General features: G+C 40.2%; 1 protein-coding gene across 1 annotated transcript in view; it reads left to right on the plus strand.

Moving 5' to 3' along the window:
- Positions 1-17,339, plus strand: part of LOC122572116 (bifunctional heparan sulfate N-deacetylase/N-sulfotransferase) — a 367,071-nt gene that overhangs the window by 28,096 nt on the left and 321,636 nt on the right. The window contains exon 2 of the mRNA XM_043736715.1: positions 5,818-5,879. The gene's annotated coding sequence lies outside the window, so the exon portion shown is untranslated. The remainder of the gene's footprint in view (positions 1-5,817; positions 5,880-17,339) is intronic.

A 17,339-nucleotide genomic window follows, 5' to 3' on the forward strand; every position in this document is an offset into this window, starting at 1 on the left:
TCACAGGAATTTTATAGATTTACATCCTGCGTTACGTAGTTTCCCATTCTCTGGTATCAGTTTCACGCTTTAGTCGGAGTTGTAGTATCAATTACTTGGAACACTGAAATATTTCTAAATATTATTTTATTCACTAATCGTCAAACTACCAATCCCAAATTTTTTCTTACGTGAAACTACCGTCTGAAACACAAACCGTCAAGAGGATGACGGAACAAAATTTAGAAATATAGTTAGGGAAGTGTATGCAGTAGCGCACAATGCAGTGAAGCGAATCAATGCTCCAGATCCGTCTTGTAACCTCAATTTCTCCTATCATCGCGAATTTCCCAAATCACGTGTCTCGTCCACGCGAACATCCGTCCTGACATTCTGAATACGTCCTCCCTTATATTCGAAGACGTTGTAGACTGCGAGCGTAATGACAGTAATTATGAGACGGTGCTAAACGTTCGTTCTATATTCTCACGTGTTGTTTGCCACGGTAAAACAAAGACGTCAGGATGTGTACACAACGAGGCGACGGCTAGTGGAACGTGGCAATAAAGCGGCGGGCGTTACATCGATTACGAGCACGGAACGGAAATTCCCCACGATCGAGCAATAACTCTAAATATCGAGGTATCGACCAGTGGCCCCGTTCCTCTGGATTAGTTCGCCCGTGAATAACGTTCGTCTAACACCACCCGTTATACTGAGTTTTTTTCCCATTCCGGCCACGAAGGATGTTTCCGGTCCCTTTTGCTCGATTTACACCCATGATTCTCGGATGTGTTTGCCCAGGATTATGAAGTTGATGTACGAGTCGTTCTCCAGTGATTAAGCGGAGGGATAAGGTGGATTCGGCACGGTTGTTGATGCGTTGTTTGAGGATTCGTGAATCTCTGAAATCTACGTGAACTATACGGAGTTTGAATCGAATTCTCTGTGGAATCGGAGCGTATTTCGTGGTTTAGCGTTAGTTTATTTGGTGGTTTGGTTCACAGGTTAGACGTGGCTTTTCGAATTTTTGAAGAAAATATAGCTTTATTGTAAAAGGTGAAATCTTCGTTTAAACGTAAAATAAGGAATTATCTGTTTGCGGCCTGTATCATATGATTTTTAATTTTTACTGGTGGTTTTGTTCTATGTTTTAAGACCGTTTAAAAGACACATGTGCTAAGCACAAATGCCTTTTATAATTAGCGGTAGAACTGCACATAAGTTACTTATATTTAAATTAATATCAGAGTTACAAACATTTTTATTCTGTAGAAATATTTTATTAAAGTGGTAATTTAAGGTACTTTCAGAACATGATAGTGGGTTTAAGGTACTTTCAGGACAACATGATATCTAAACTGAAGAATTATAATATACTATATCTAAATAGACGTGTAATTTTTACCATCAAAAACCGAATTATAGGATGTTACAATTGTTTTTAAATTATGAACGCTATTCTTCGTGAACTTTAACTCTGTTCAACGAAGAAGTTACGTAAATAATTCAGTGCGTCATATGCAACGTTCTTTATCTGATTTTCAAGCATCTATGAGTATCATGAAGGCTGTTTGAGAGCTATTAATCGCGATGCATCGTGATCGTCCGAAATTATTTTCTCAATCGACACGCAATTAGCAGAATTATCGGCACGCTGCCGTGTCGAGAGTTATGCTTTCCAATGTAATGGTACTTATTTAATTGCGTTCGCGTCGTGATACGGCCAGAGCAATTTTTTATTCTCGCGCAAAATCGTTGGCTACCACAGTTTATTTTACGCTCCTCTCGCGCTCTTCCATTTTTCCTCCTTCTCCTTGTCTTTCTTTCGTTAATTTTAACGAGACACCGGTACGTGCTAACGATGCAATATGCATCCAATTACTTTCGCACCTTGCTTCCCGTAATTGTTAATTTCGCTTGTGTTTTCCGCAATTAAATGTTTAAAAGAGAGCCACTGGCTGATTCTTTTTCCTCGTACGATGGAAAATCGATCTATCCACTCGCTCTGTTGTAACACGTTATTCAAGGTAATTCAGGTAATTCATTCCACTTTAAACCATGTGCTTTCTCCCGTTTTTATTTCTCAGCTTTTAACAGTAATCTACAGATTTATTATGTGTATTTATGATGACTTATACACACACGCTGGTGAAAGTATATGAACATTTGTAAAAACCTTCCATCAATATCACATATTACGTGTGTTATACGAACCATTCAACCTGTGGTCAATATTTCTCAATGTTGAGATATGTATAATTTTCTGTGCTGGACTAGGTTAAACGCGCAGTAAGAATACTTGTATCTCAAAAACGGATGGATGTGAACTGTTCAGTCGTTAGAAGCATCTGGGAGAGTCGTCGGTTAATAGTCGGCTAAGGAAGGAAGTGCTGAGACGCGTGCAAATATGTATCGATAAATATAATAGAGATCGCCCACTAAATAAATGTATAACTATTTAAATATTAATTAAAAGTGTAAATTTTGTGTTCCCATAACGTTATTTCGGCTTCAAAGATCCAAAATTCTCAGCAGTTAACAACTTCGTAACAAAGCGTTTACACAGCCAAACATTATAAAACATTCGCTCGTTATTTTCACTTCTAGATTGAGTTTCTTTCTGTCGGAAATTTGAAATACTTTGTATAATCGCAACAGTCGATATCTATATTTACCAAAAACGCGCGTATATTTCCGTAATCAATGATATTAAGTAGTTCTATTATTACATCAAACAACAAAAGTCGTTGAAAGCTTTCCAGACCGCTAACGTCGTTTGTGACAAATTTCCCAAGATTGAAGTTCCTCGGCGAACTCCAGTGCGAATCTACGACTGCTCTTGACGTGCCTGCCAAAATTGAAGTTGCTCGGTAAATTTGACTTCGCTGTTGACGACGCAGTCGTCATCCGCTTTAATTTCCCCCGTTAATCTCGAGTCGTTCGTTCCAAGCAACAAGTACTCGTCGTTGATTCACGGCGGAACATTTCGCCATCCATGTGAATCGTTTAAATTACCAGGTACATTAAAATACCAATAAAACAGACGTAAATTGTTGGAGTTGTATATAGAGTGGCGGAAACGAAGTCGCACGGCTCGATATTCGGGGCAAACGGTTCTGCAGGTCGTGCAATATTAAGGGGTAGGCCCTTGTCGGTCCGACTGTCGAAATTGAACCGGTCGAATTCATGCGACAACTTTGAATAAAGTTCCGAACGACAACGGGCCTCGCGAACTTTCGATGTTAACCTTCGAAATTCGCAAGCTGAAAAGCTGTCGTTTCTTCGTTTCTACGCCTTGTTCCTTCTATGGCCCGCCATTTTTCCCTCTTTCGCATTTTATTCCTGGCGAATGGCAGCCAGTCTCTGCCGCGTTTCCCTCGAAACTGTGTAATTAAAATTTAACAGCGCGTTCTCGGAATCGCCGGCCGGAAACGTCCCTTTCGAGCGGCTGGCTTTCAACAAAACGATCCAGAACGGTTTCAGACGACGTCGTTGATCGTGCATGCAGCTCTATCCCTATTAAATATTTCTTTCTGATTTGTATGGCGAAGGTAGACGATCGAATTCTTATATGTATTTACCGTAATTCAATGATGAATTTTAAGAGGCTGTACTGTTTAATTCAGCAAAATTGTCTGGGGGGAAATAGGATTGAAAGATTAGAAGATAAAGGACTTATAAGGTATCTTCAACTCTCAATCGTAATGCGAGACTTTCATGGTCGTAACTAATTAGATTAATGAAGAGAAGAATCGAAGATACTATATGGGATTGTGAATAGAGTGATAGAATAGCGAAGATCGACCTCGTGTACGTTAGAGGCTTCACTTTGGCTAAACTGACTAAAATAAACGCTTGGCTAAACACCGAAGTTTCTCTTGTGCTATTGAGACAAGAAACAGATAGTTAGATCGTGATCTGTTCTAAATTCATACACCTAGTTAGATTTTGATAGAAATGTTAGAAATAATAGTTTCTTTAGGGTGAACAAATCAGAGAAACGTAAGAGTTTCGTTGAATGAATTCACTTTATAGATGTATCGTCGCGATCGCCTTTTTATATCTGCGAAAAATACTTCTGAGTTTGGTAGGAGCAACAGTTTCCATCTTTATGGTATCTAGCTCGTCTGTAAATTGACCGAAATAATAATTTACGTTCGTGTAGTGCATACCGTGGAAACTTCAATTTTCCAAAGTATCAGTCTTTCTTCGAAAATCGACTTCTAGTTTTGCAGACCAGCATTTCCAAAAATTCTGTAAATGACGAAATCGTTAGACCGGTACGCTCTACAAAGCCACTTTCATTCCGGCGAAACTCCTGACGCACGCGAAAAGTATACGTTGACCAGCAGCGAGAGAGCCAGGCTACAAAACGAACGGTCCCTTTGTCGGTGCGATGGCAGATGCAGGGAAAAAAGATCGTTCCAGAAATAAACACGAAACGCAATGGAACTGTAAAACGAAAGCACGACATTGCCACTACAAAGCGCGTCACCTTGTTATTCCTTTTCTCTTATCGCGACTCGCGTATAAACGCGAACGATAACGAAGCCAGGTCAGATCGATATCTGGGCGACAGGGTTGGAGATTGGAATTTACCATTCTTTTATCGAGTCGGCGAGATACAGAGGGGTGATGGAGAGGAACGAACGGAAACGAGGGTTAGACTGACCCGAAGCAAGGCCAACGAACAACCCTCGAACTTTTACCTGGTGGCAACTTGGAAATCCTTTTATTTGCTCGCTTCGTCGCGGCATTCAACGTACGGGGAGCTTCGATGGCGTCAGAAGGATAAAGGAAGGGCTTCGTCGCTTGCCCTCGCCATTTGGTTAGGTTCGGAAGATACGAAATAAAATCGTAGCACGAGGCACAATGATAAAAGGGCCGAGAATGAATCAAAAGAACGAAATTGCTGGTTTTCTTGCTGTACACTCTCGTTCATAAGTATTGGGTTACCTGGGTTCTCTTGTATAGGTGAACTACCATTATTAGTAAAATTGTATAAGTCATGAATCATTATGAATCATGATTTGATAGAATATCTAGTATAAATATCGTCGAGAACTTTGAATAGTACGAATATGAAAATTGACTGGGACGATGAATGGAGCCATTAACTAATCAACTCTGTGTATTCAAAAATAGAGAAACGCGAGGATGTCACAGATATCTTTCAAGATTTACTTTGGAACTCGCGAATATTTATATTATCTGCTTATGACAAATAAAGCTTTGCAAGTAATTCGATTACATTTTTAAGAAGATCAACGTTAATGTCGCATCTCAAAAAATTTACAAAACGTGGAATTGATCAGTTTGACTTCTGAGATTCTTATTGCAATATCAAATAGCTATGCGAGTTCTTAATGCTTCAAAGAAGGTTTAATAATTTCTCACTAACTGTCAGGTTTACCTTGTTTGTCCCTAAATGTCCTAACACTTCTGCACAGGGCTGTACCTTGGAGTTTCTCTCAACGAACCGGTCACGAGGCAAAGTTCTTTTCACCGCGCTATTAACTTGGCCCTCCCTCAGGAGGTCGAACAGATTCATGTAAAATTCATCCGAAGTTGCCGACATTAGTTCTTCGATCATAGCCGCGGTTACAGAGGAAATGGACTTTTATGAAATTTATTCTTTCGCGGTCGGAACGTACGTAATTTTCATTGGAGCCATCCCCTTTCCTTTTAATTTCGAAGCAATTCCTCGTTTAATTCCTCGTCCAACACTTTTTCCGCATCAGCCGGATTTTTTTGAACGGCTACGTGTTTTCTTTTTCAAAGTGACACGCGCGAATCACCTCGCTGATCGTTTTTTTCTCCTGTTCTCTGTTGCAGACTGCATGGCCTGAGGACTCCACAGAGGAAGCGAGAGCCGAGCGTCGCGATGGGGTGAAAAGGTTAGTCCGACCACTTAAAACTTCTCTATCCGAGTATTTACCGCGTTACACGCGGTTAAATGTCTCGCGTGCGGATGCGCGCGTTCTTTCACGACGCTCCACGTTGCGACAGCTTCCCTCGTTTCAATGCTTTTTCTTCGGGAATATCTTCCCGCGTGGATTAAGTGTGTATTTAGAATTACTCGCGAGGAACGTAGGAAATGGCATCTTCATGCCGTGGAAATAAATGGATTTAAAACGTTCCTAGCGCCCTTGCAGTTTTTACTATAATACCAGAATGAAGTATTTCCACCAACAAATGCATCTATAATTTATAATCTTGCAAGTATGGACCAGTTTTATATTGACAAACTTTTCACAATTCTCGATTCTCTGCATCTATTTCACAAATATTGATCATTCCCAATATTCTGATCTTAAATCAGCAGGAATATTTGCAATAATCAATGAGTAACGTCATCGTCTCATCGCTAAATTTCAATTACTTAAGGTCGAATACTTGTTGTAGCAAAAAATTATTCTTTATAGAAATATGTCTTTTTTCATGTTTCACGATGAAGTAAAATTAGGACCATTTTTACTAAAAACAAATATATTCATCGTTCAGTTAGTAAATAACGGGATACGGCAATAATAAACTAAACTGAAGGACAATTTAAAAATATCGAAATTACTATTACCAGTAAAATTATATGTTACGAGTTACTTGTTTGACATCAGGTTTAGTTATCCACGTAAAGAAATTGCGTTCGATAGAAACAAATTGTATGATTACAAGCTTACAGATTACAAGCTTGAAAGCATAGAAACAAATCGTATTACAAGCTTCAAAATATATAAAAGAAATTAGATTATAAATTTCACGGCACAAAAACACATTATATCAAGAAACAAATTTACCTAATTACAATTTCTACGACGATACCTAAAGAATTTATTCTTTTATATAAATCACCCACAGATCTCGGAAGCCACGTGTGCAGCTACTTAAACGCATTCGAAATTCCTCGCACGGTTCACGAACAAAGAAACGTTGATGTCGTTGCTGGACCCGCAAACATTTTCTCCATGTTCCCTCTTTGATCCCTTTTCCGTAGGGCTTTGTTAATTTACTCCCTCGTGTTATCCTTTCCGTGTTGTCCGTCACTATAACTCCTTGATCCTCTCTCTGGCCGCGGCCCCTCAGCGCCGGACAGTTTCGTTTCCATCGAGCTGCTCGGGACTGTTTACCGAACCCTCGAGCATACGAGATCCAGGACAGGTTTTCGAAACTTACGGTATGAATGTCTGAAGTGTAACGAAAGGGTGAGGATCGTGCTTTCTCGCGCTGCCAGCCGGGGACAAAGATCGAAACAGAAGCGGACAGTTATTGCTGCTAGAATCGGACGAAGACGGTAATAATGGCGTTAAAGCGTCGCTGCAACGACGAAAAGTTTCGCTCGAAATTGAGCTTGTAATGTCTCGCCAAACTTCCTTCTTTCATCGTAAGTCTTGTTTTAAGTGCGAAGAGGAGACAGAGTATCGATATTTTAGTTATTCTTCATAGAAGAAATGCTCGTTACATTCAAAGAATTTACTTCGATAATCAGTTGTTGAATAATACAGTGACTATGAAAGTTAAGCAAGTTTTGGACGAAAAGAGTATAACTTTGGTCCATAATAATTACGCGTATACTTTTGAAGGAAGTGATATTAAACGTCGTTTTCATTATTCATAAACCCACGAGTTACGGTGTCAAAGTTTCTGGTGAAACAGTCAGTTCATTGGAAGGATGAGCTTTCCACGGGTTTTCTAAGTGTCACTTAGCTAGGAAAAATTTCACGGGCAACAAGTGCCTTGTAGTCTCCTTTAAACGGCGGTTCTTGCCACATCTGCATAATAGGATATCTCACTGCGAGCCGTTGGTCCGAACAAAGAGGCCGGTAATTGCATGATTCATCTTACTTGCATATCAGACCTCCTGGAACGTGTAATAATTTCATACCGGTGCGAGAAAAAAAAAAATGAATTACGTCGTGTCCACGGACAGGAAGGGATCTACGCTACGTTTCTCGTGATAACGTTTTAATCCATATCGTAATATATACTTAAAATACTTTGATAAAATCTCCTCCCGTGCTAAAAGGTTGACACGCTAGACACACGAAATGGAGAACGCTTCATTTACGATTAATAGTTTCGTTTAAAATATGATACGAATAATTAAACATGCTTTTATGTCGTTCGAGATTTCTCACCGATAGTTACGAGTAATTCTTTTGATCGTTACGATGTCACAAATAATTTAATCAGAACTAATTCCTTAAATCCTCGCAAACCTTCTAGTTACAGTTCCTCATCGAAGTACCAACAGAATAAACAGGAAGAGTTTACGGCCAGACGCTTGAAGAATACAGTCGAGATCGACCCAATAATCCGATCAGTCTCCACCACGTACTCTGCTATTTCCTGTTTTTAAATCCAATTAAATATTGATCGATAAGAACATCTTAAACACTTGGTATTTCCTCAACGATAGGAGAACAAGCTTGGAGAATTAAAGGTCGAAAAATCGTTTCACGGTTGACATCTTAATTCTTTATTCGAGCATCTTGAATTCATAATTGCCCACTGCTACGGATAACGGGTACTGAAACCCACGACACGATGGGGATCCAGCGTTTCTCGTGGGCGATAGCTGACGGAAATTCAGACCTGCTCTCATCCTCCGTAGCCGCGCGAGAATATTTACCCGAGCACAGTGTTCGTCGCTTTCCGCGCTAATAAACCGTTACCCCTGCCAGCGTCGCTAATTACTCGACGAACGAAGCCTTCGAGCTGCCTTCCTTGCCTCCACGCTTACCCTTTTCTTGCAAGACGTTGCAACGTTCTGTCTCTCTTTTGAATCTAGCGCCGTTTTCAGCTAGCAGCCTGCTTACTTCCGTTTCCTTCTGCAAGAGACCTTAAGACGCTCTTGGTATTTTGTTTCCAAGATTATTTGAGATTACTCGAAGGTTTTATGAAGATTGTATAAGGTCATGTTAAGAGCGTTAAAAGCTAGACACAATGTTGGGCTCATTTCACGATCCAAATCAACTGGAAGTTATTTTCAGGAGTTTCAAAGTCATTGGAAAAAGTTAGAAAAACGTACCAAGTGTGTATATATGATGTTTAAAGCTTATTTAAGATAAATTTGAGGTATTTATTCAGATAGGTCACGGTTTACTCGAGATAAAATCAGATTATCGAAGAACATTAAAGGTTCAGCTCGTGGAAAATTAATTTTAGGTTATTCGCAGATCGTTCAAAGGTATTTTAAGCTATTGCCAAATTCAGATATTCGAAAATTCAAAGATAAACTCTCGATTGGTTAAAAGTTACTTATGGGAGAAAGAGATTTTATCTCATGGAACATAAAGCTCGTGAAGATTCAAATGGGAGTGATTCGTACAAATTAAATGTATAAATAATGGGGATTATCCTAAAAAGTACTTCAATCAAGCGATTCGTAAAGACACTCATAAATTGAAAATTGAAATAAAATACCGTACAGACTATTTCTCGCGGTACATCGAATAAAATCAACTATATCAATGAACAGAGAGAAAGTTTTATGTTATCAATTATAGCGTGAGCATAAAATATTAACGCGTTATATCTGATTGCAATCGATTGAGCAACTTAATGAATTATGCCTAATCAAATCGGTCTGTCGTCGGATAATCAAGCGTCTTCGGAATCCGCAATCTCTTTCGGGAGTTATCGCGGGCGAACGAGAAGAACTGGGTCGGAATTTTCGCAGGCAGAGTGCAAGAAGGACGAGAAAACGGAGTTAGTAGGAGAAATAGAAATTAGAGAGTACCGAGGGGCGGAAGACGTTCAACTCGAATAATTAAGGGCAGCGGGAGGCGGTCGGGCACCTTTAATTCGGTACGATGCGCTCGTTAATATTAAATTCAGTCGCCAGCGAAAGAGAAGTCGTACCCTCTCCTTGCTAATTTCCTCTCGCCTTGAACTTATGTATTATGAAGAAGAAGTCGAAGTTCTGAGATACCTGACGCGTTCTTCAACAGCCTGAAACTATAAACTATCCTGGCTGTCCGACGAAACTGGCCGGGAGATTTATTAAAAAAATTTCATTGCGTTTTCTTTTAATGGTGGAAGTTCGTTCAAGCTAGAACTGTGTTGAAGAGAAGAAAGCAACGAAGCAAAGAGAATGTTATTCATAAACGGAAATTCTTCGTTCGACAGTTGTAATATCCAATGTACAGTGGCAGGCAAAGGAAGTTTTGTGTTATATTTGTGCTTAGGAATATTAAAAATTGTTGAACTATATTTTCAATGAATTTTTGTGTTATCTTCGTTGCATCAGTTCTGGTATTTAATCCGGAAATCGTCAAATAATCACAGCATCAAAAATTTCGAACCTGGCAACCTAATCTTGAAATAGAACACAGAACATTTCAAAAATTCAACTTTTTTCAATTTCAACGCTCTATCATCGTACATTCTCAATCTGTTATCTTCCTCATCTTGAAATAAAATACAGGACTCCCAAAGATCGATATAAAAATATTTGCCATGTTCAAAATGCTTTCACAAGCCGATTGCCGGCGATTTATACAAGTTGAAAATCCCACAGAAAATTTCAGAGTATCCATATCCAATACATAGAACTTCCGAAAATGAGAAATCATAGATAAAAAAATATCTTTGCCGTACACTATGTTTCCGTAGCGTATGGTTCCTTTCGACTTGACGAAGATCGAGGCATCTATCGCCCGAGGGTTGGAATCGTCGAAAGTTGAAACGATCGCAACAGTGGCTTCTTGCCTGTCCTGTTTCACAGGATATTCGCGAACATTCTTCTACTTACGAGCATGGGGTCGTTAGTCTCGGATTCCCAGAGGGTTTAATTAAGAGGGCGTGTTGTCGGTAGCTGGTCGTTGATCAATAGCTCAAGGGTTGCCGTCTATCTCTTCAGCTCTCTTTGTCCTTGTCTGTTCGTCGTACTCTATTTCCGTCCTTGCTCACACGTCCGTGCGCTTCGTCCTTGCCCGTCTTCCTCTCTCCAGTCTTCGATTTCTCCTAGCTCGGACACTAATTCTCGTCGAGCCCTTTGATGTTGTCGTCACCGTCATCTGCTGGAAGACGCTGTCATCACGTCGTCACGAATACAATCGACCTATCGCGAGATCACTGACGTCTCTAGCCTTCTTCTTTTCGTGAGAAATTAAACGCCACTCCATCTTCCTCTCGCTTATTTCGACGACATTTGGATGTCTCGTTACGGAAGATACAGAGTGCGTTGTGATTGATTGTGCCGTGAATTCTTGTCTGTGGGGTATTACATTAGTCTGATTAAATTCGGCGTGGTACAATGACCATTCTTCCCTAGTCTAATTGGGGTTGGAATTTTGACATTAACGCAGCTTTTAGAATTGTTGTTACTAAACTATTTTTGGAGAGTTGGAATGCATAAAGGTTGTGAAATAGTTTAGTGTAATTGGGTGTATCGAAAATAATTCTAAAGCGTGAAATACAATGCAACGCAACATAACTCGAAATTGTTATTCAACAATTAACATAAACTTAAACGCATATTCTCTTTTATCATTTCCTTCGCCCACCTCGACAAAAATACGGAAATACTCTCAAGACGTATCCATCCACGTTTACTAAAAGTTTTCGACGACTCTCACATGCTGAACGTTGGTTTTTGCGCAAAACTTCATTTGGATCATGCTCTGAGCTCAAATCTTACATATTTTTGCACGCAAGATATTCCTTTTTTTAACCATAATATGTTAAAATACACCGTTCTAATCATTAAATGATATCCACATCGATAAAGGAATAAAATTGTATTATCTAATCAATCATCGAAAGATATTGTAGTTCCTTATGGGATCTTTCACATCTCGGTGTAAGTAGAAAATTTGTAGCATTGCTATCTTCGTTATAGCGAACGCTTGCTCATCTTATAAAAACGTCATCTCGTGTTGGTTCGACGTCGCCCCCTTGAACGCGGACGTTTACGACACGATATTATTGGGAATATCGTGGGGAGACTTCTAGGCAGTCGTTAAGAATAATAAAGCCGCACCGTTCGAAGTACCAGCTCTCTTTCTATCAGTTTTAATGGCAGTTCCTATTGGAGCTGACAGCCTCTGGTCCCGACGTCCTTCACCACCGTCGGCCACTCGAGAGTCCGTTTTAATGGACGCGTCGGCAAACGAATATCCCCTTACGTTCGCTTTATGGAAGTGTGCGGAGGGTGACCGCTTATTATCCCCTGTATTGTAACCGCAATTTACCTTTGTCCATTGCATTCACTCTTCTCAGTCATCCCTGCACGATAAAAGAGCATACACACCGCGTCTTTCGATTCTTTTAAGGAGCGTTTCTATTGCCTTCGTCGATTATTTGAATCGCTTTCACGATGTGATGAAGACGTTACTTTAAATTTCATACACACGTTCAGGAACGAATTTAGATGATTCGCAATCCTGTGTTTTTCAATTCACGATTATTATTAATATTTCTAAAATTTCCTTTCGATACTGGACATCACAGATTTCATGATTATTCGAGATTCCAGTGCAGATTTTTTAGTATCTAACTCACACGATTGTCATTAGCATATCTGAAACTGTTTCATTTTTCCTGTCTTTACGGAGTATCGCAGATTTCACGATCGTTCAAATTTCCAGCGCAGTTCTATAAGCACCGACGTCTTTCAATTTGCAATTATCACTGATATTTCTAAAATTCATCGATGCCTTTTCACTATTATACGTCACAAAATCCACAATTGATCGGGACTTCATCAGAGGACACACCCGTTCGAACTCATCGGGAATTCGGGTACGTCCGCAGAACGAACGAGCTTGTTTTTCGTCGAGGCAGGGTAGAGATCGATAAACCGTACGGGCATGTAAATCACGGTACGAGCCATTTGCAAAGTTCCGCAGTCGGCGTGTGCTTGTTGTCAAATTAATCGGCAAACTCATACGGTGGCTCAGCAAACCGTGCGTCTCCTCGTGGAAACGTTTCCAGATTGTCCGCCACGAGCTGCCGATCGCAATGTTCTAAACCACTTAACCGCGGGCCGCGGCAGAGCGGTTAGACGAGCATCGAAAACGTAGCCGTGTGCCGCCAACGAAACTCCTGTAGCGCTGCTAAATCCCGGGGACTTCCGGAATTCGCGGTATCACCGTTCATCCCTGAATTCAGGATTAGCATAGAGACTCTGCGTCTATCTCTTCCCCTCTTCCTTCCTCTTCCTGTTTATTCGCGAATCAAATGCAAGTTTCCGTAGCAAGAAGAAATGCGCGTTCGTTTGTTACCACAGCCAACGTTAAGTCACACGAAAAGCGAATATTCTGGTTGGATAATTTCTGACTTACTTACCAACCATCGAGCGATAGAACAATGGAATTGGACAGATTAACTTCGGATATAAACTCCGCCGTTTCTGTTTTCCAGCCATGGATTTGTCTTTTGGCGAACGATCTGGTTTCAGTGAAACGGCAACGCGTTTCGCGTTGCGCAACTTGAAATCAAGCGACGAATAGAGGTTCCAAGGAAGAGTTGATGATATACGTGTATACTATTTAATATGCGACGTTTGCCGGAATTGGTATTTTAGCTATAAAACCATTGCTAAATGGTCGCTAATTATGACGGTTTATTGGTGTAGGCAAATTAGACATATTAGGAATTAGGGTGGTTCAGGTGTCTTTTTGAATATGAGGGGAAATAGCTTCCAATACGAACTTCGATATTGGTTAATGCATGGAATATTCGATCGAGATTCATTTTCGTGGATTGCTCTCTCATAAACGAAGAATATTTACTCTATCGATTAAAAGTTGTGGGTAGGACATGCTCTTATAAGAAATTGTGTTTTTAAGAATACAAGATTTGTTTCAAACTCGACCAATCTAATCGAGACACACGATACTCCGTTACAGTGCTGACGAAATTTCAAATGTTTCTAATAACACGGATAATAAATTCACGAGAGGCTTCTGCAAATATTCGATCACCTGTATCCCATATCAAAATCCAGCTTCATATTCTCCAACAATTTTCAATCACCGACGAAACATCCATCATCTTCTCTAAAAAGAACAAACCTTCCAGTCACGATATCAAAGTGCACGCACAAAAGAGCAAGGAAAGTCGGCGTTACAAAGGAACATCGAGGTTCATCGAAGCAACTTGCACAGAGTCATAAATCGAAGTTCCCCTTCGTAGTCGCAGGAACACGAGACTATCGGTACAACAGAAGCGGAGGGAGACTGGCGGGGGAGGGGGTTGGTTCCGTGCACGCAAAACAGTAGTGCACGTTCGTGTACCTATGAAAGGGGTCGTGCAGAGACGAACAGAAGATAGGGATATTAATCCGCGAGCAACCCGCCACCCGACGAACCCTTTAGACTCTGTTTGTACCGGGTGTCCCGCTAAAACCGAGCGCCACTCGCCGCTTGATTTACGTTCGAAGTCGCCGCGAAGTTGCAGCGAAGCAAGCCACGAGTTTACTAGCCTTTTTGGCACGTTCATGGCCTCCTGACTAATTGCGCCACGCTGCTTGCTAATTTCCACGCTTATCAAGACTGGCACGTTCAACCGTGGGTCTCGCGCGAATCTCGCGACCCACAGTCTCCTTAATAATAAGTAACATCGTTGGTGAAGCGTATTTCCCGCGGCGAACACCTGCTGGATAGGTGTTTTGCCTGTGAAGACAACGTCACGCGGTATCGTTTTATGTAGCTTCTTGGTGTCTTGGAAAAGTTCATTCAAGCGTTTGAGAGTTCTTAAGCTGTTGAATTGATTAGCCGTTTAGGCTGATCACGTAGGTTATAGGTATGGCATTTTTTCTCTTCTTAGAAGATTTCCAGATGATGAAGTTGTTTCGAAAATGCAATTTCTTTAATGATTTTGTATTAATCTGTAACTTGTCATTCGTGTTGATAATCGTTTCCATATGATAGTTTCTTTATTCGGAGATCCTCTATCTTTGTACATATCGTACAATTTTTCTCCAGAATACATTATATCACATTTAGGTTTCTTTAAATTTCCACTTTCGTATTTTGCTCGATTTTAAAAAATGTTACAAAAAAAAAAAAGAAAAAAGTACTATCGAATTCTAAGTATCTTAAGAGTGTTGAAAAACCACCCTTAAGTCCACGTACGTCTATACCTTTAAATCACACACTATTTTCTTCCATTGTCAAGATATGTTATTTGATCGAATAACAGAGAGCGATCGTTAAAGAAACATAATGCACGATATATCCCGGTACGAATTAACGAAGAAATTAATATCTTAGCAAGCATACGCTGGACCCGGCCGTGATGGTCGATAGAAGGGTCGCCAGGTTTTCCATTGTTTTTTCCCTTCCTCTGTGGCTCTCCCCTCGGTACTCGCGAGAGACCACGTGATAAATGAATTGGATGTAATCCGAATGCCCATTGTTTCGCTTTAACGAGGACCCCGACGAACACGTGGAAACGTCGACGCCTTTAAACGAGATATTACGGCCCGTTACAGACGTTTCTCTGTGAGGTTCGCGAGCGGACAAAATTCCCAACGAAGCAACGAAACACCGCCTCTGTAGGCAATTCCGTCGATTCTCGCGACTTCCGTTCGACTCGCGACCCCGAGATATCCACGTCGAAGGAATCGAACGATTTACCAGAAATAGAAAGATCTTTATCCACCCTTTTCAGACCCCCTCGATCGACGATAGTTTTCTATGGAATACAGAACGGAATGGAATAGAAACGGAACATCTTTCCTCTTGCCTTCGATGAATGTTATTCGTCGAGCTGCTAAGCCAATATTTTAGTTGCTCGTCGAACGTTGAAGGAGTTCGTTGGTTAACCCTCGGCAAATGAAATTTTATTCGTTTGCAAGAAGAAAAAAGGTTATGGTTAGTTATAGTCCTGCAGGTTTAATTTCAGAAGTTGGAAATTATAATTGATGCGACTAGAGTGTTTGGTATCAGGCTCAATGATGAAATATAACGTTGACCACGGTGAGATTGCGGATGGTTAGGTGGATTCGTATTTTTACGAACATGGAACATGAACCAGCAGTTAAATGAAAATTTGTACGCTTTTCTAAATGTATTTTGCGCACTTGAATTTTCCATAAATGCATAAATATCAGCAGTTTAATGATGAATATATGAAATAAAAGAGAGATATACGGATATACGTTGCACATTTTTGTTCATACATGATTTAATTCATAGGAACAGATATCATTTATAAATGAATCGCGGGTGTGTTTTTATAAATTTATACAAAATTTCAAGATGCAAAAATTTGCACGTAACGTAACGTAAAAAAGATAGATAAAATCTCTAAAGTAAGGCGCACAGTATAATATTTAGCAGTTGAAATAAATCTTTATTTAAATTTAATTTTTTTTAGTATGAATTGACACTAACGTCCGCGTTCCATTTATAAATTGCAATGAGAATAAACCGTGAAACATCATGGAAGCGTCGAGTTGAAGTGCACAGGGAAAATGAAAAAGTACGAAAGACGTGAACCACGCGACGTTTGCAAATAAATGAACATTCGTTCGTCGAATATGGGCGTCCCGCATCAATGGCACGCAATTTCGATGAGCACGCCAATTCGTATCGTGAAAATTGTTTACGAATCGGCCGAAAAATGTTCCGATATCAACGTAATGTATCGGCTCGGGCTATTGCGCGGAAATAAAATGTTTTCTCGGAGGGCGAGAGCATATGCGAGAATGCGAGGGCTAAATTTATCGGCTTCCCGTGGCCGGCCTCCGCGAATTTCGCGCTATTTTCTGGCCGTTCCGCTTTGTTGAAATTATTCGCGAGGAAGTTGCCAGTGATATCGTCGAGAACAGGGAAAAAAAGCCACGGGAGGAAGAGAGAATCAAGTGAATCGGTGAAATAACTCGAATCGCTCGACGATAAAGCGGTCTCGTGACTTAATTGCTTAAACGCGACGCGCCACATTCCCTTCTCTACCGTTTCTCCTATTCCTTTTTCTCCTTTTTTTCTATTTTATAAAAAGAATTGGTCACGCGAACGTCTCCATAGTTGTCGAAGACTACACAGGAAAAGTAGGATAAGTTTATATCTGTTAATTTGCTAATTTTTGTAGCACTTGGCGGACAAGTATATTCTATTTTCATATGAAATAGTCAAAGACGGAAATAACCTGGTAGTTTAAAAGATATTTCATAAGATTTTGAAAATAGGTAGTAAAACCATAATCATTTTCGGCAGATAAAATATCAGTTTATTTATTACATTAACTTAAATCGATTAATGTCGACCTGTATAATCAATGCAATCAATGTCTTTGAAGCATTTCTAGCAGCGATTTAAGTAGATGTTATTACAGCTACTCGTTGATATAACGTGCTGTCAGATATCTTGCTGTCCCTCTCGAAGAATTCCGAAGCTAAAGTTAGATTG

This window comes from Bombus pyrosoma, linkage group LG10, assembly GCF_014825855.1.
Source record: "Bombus pyrosoma isolate SC7728 linkage group LG10, ASM1482585v1, whole genome shotgun sequence".
In the NCBI taxonomy this organism is placed as follows: Eukaryota; Metazoa; Arthropoda; class Insecta; order Hymenoptera; family Apidae; genus Bombus; species Bombus pyrosoma.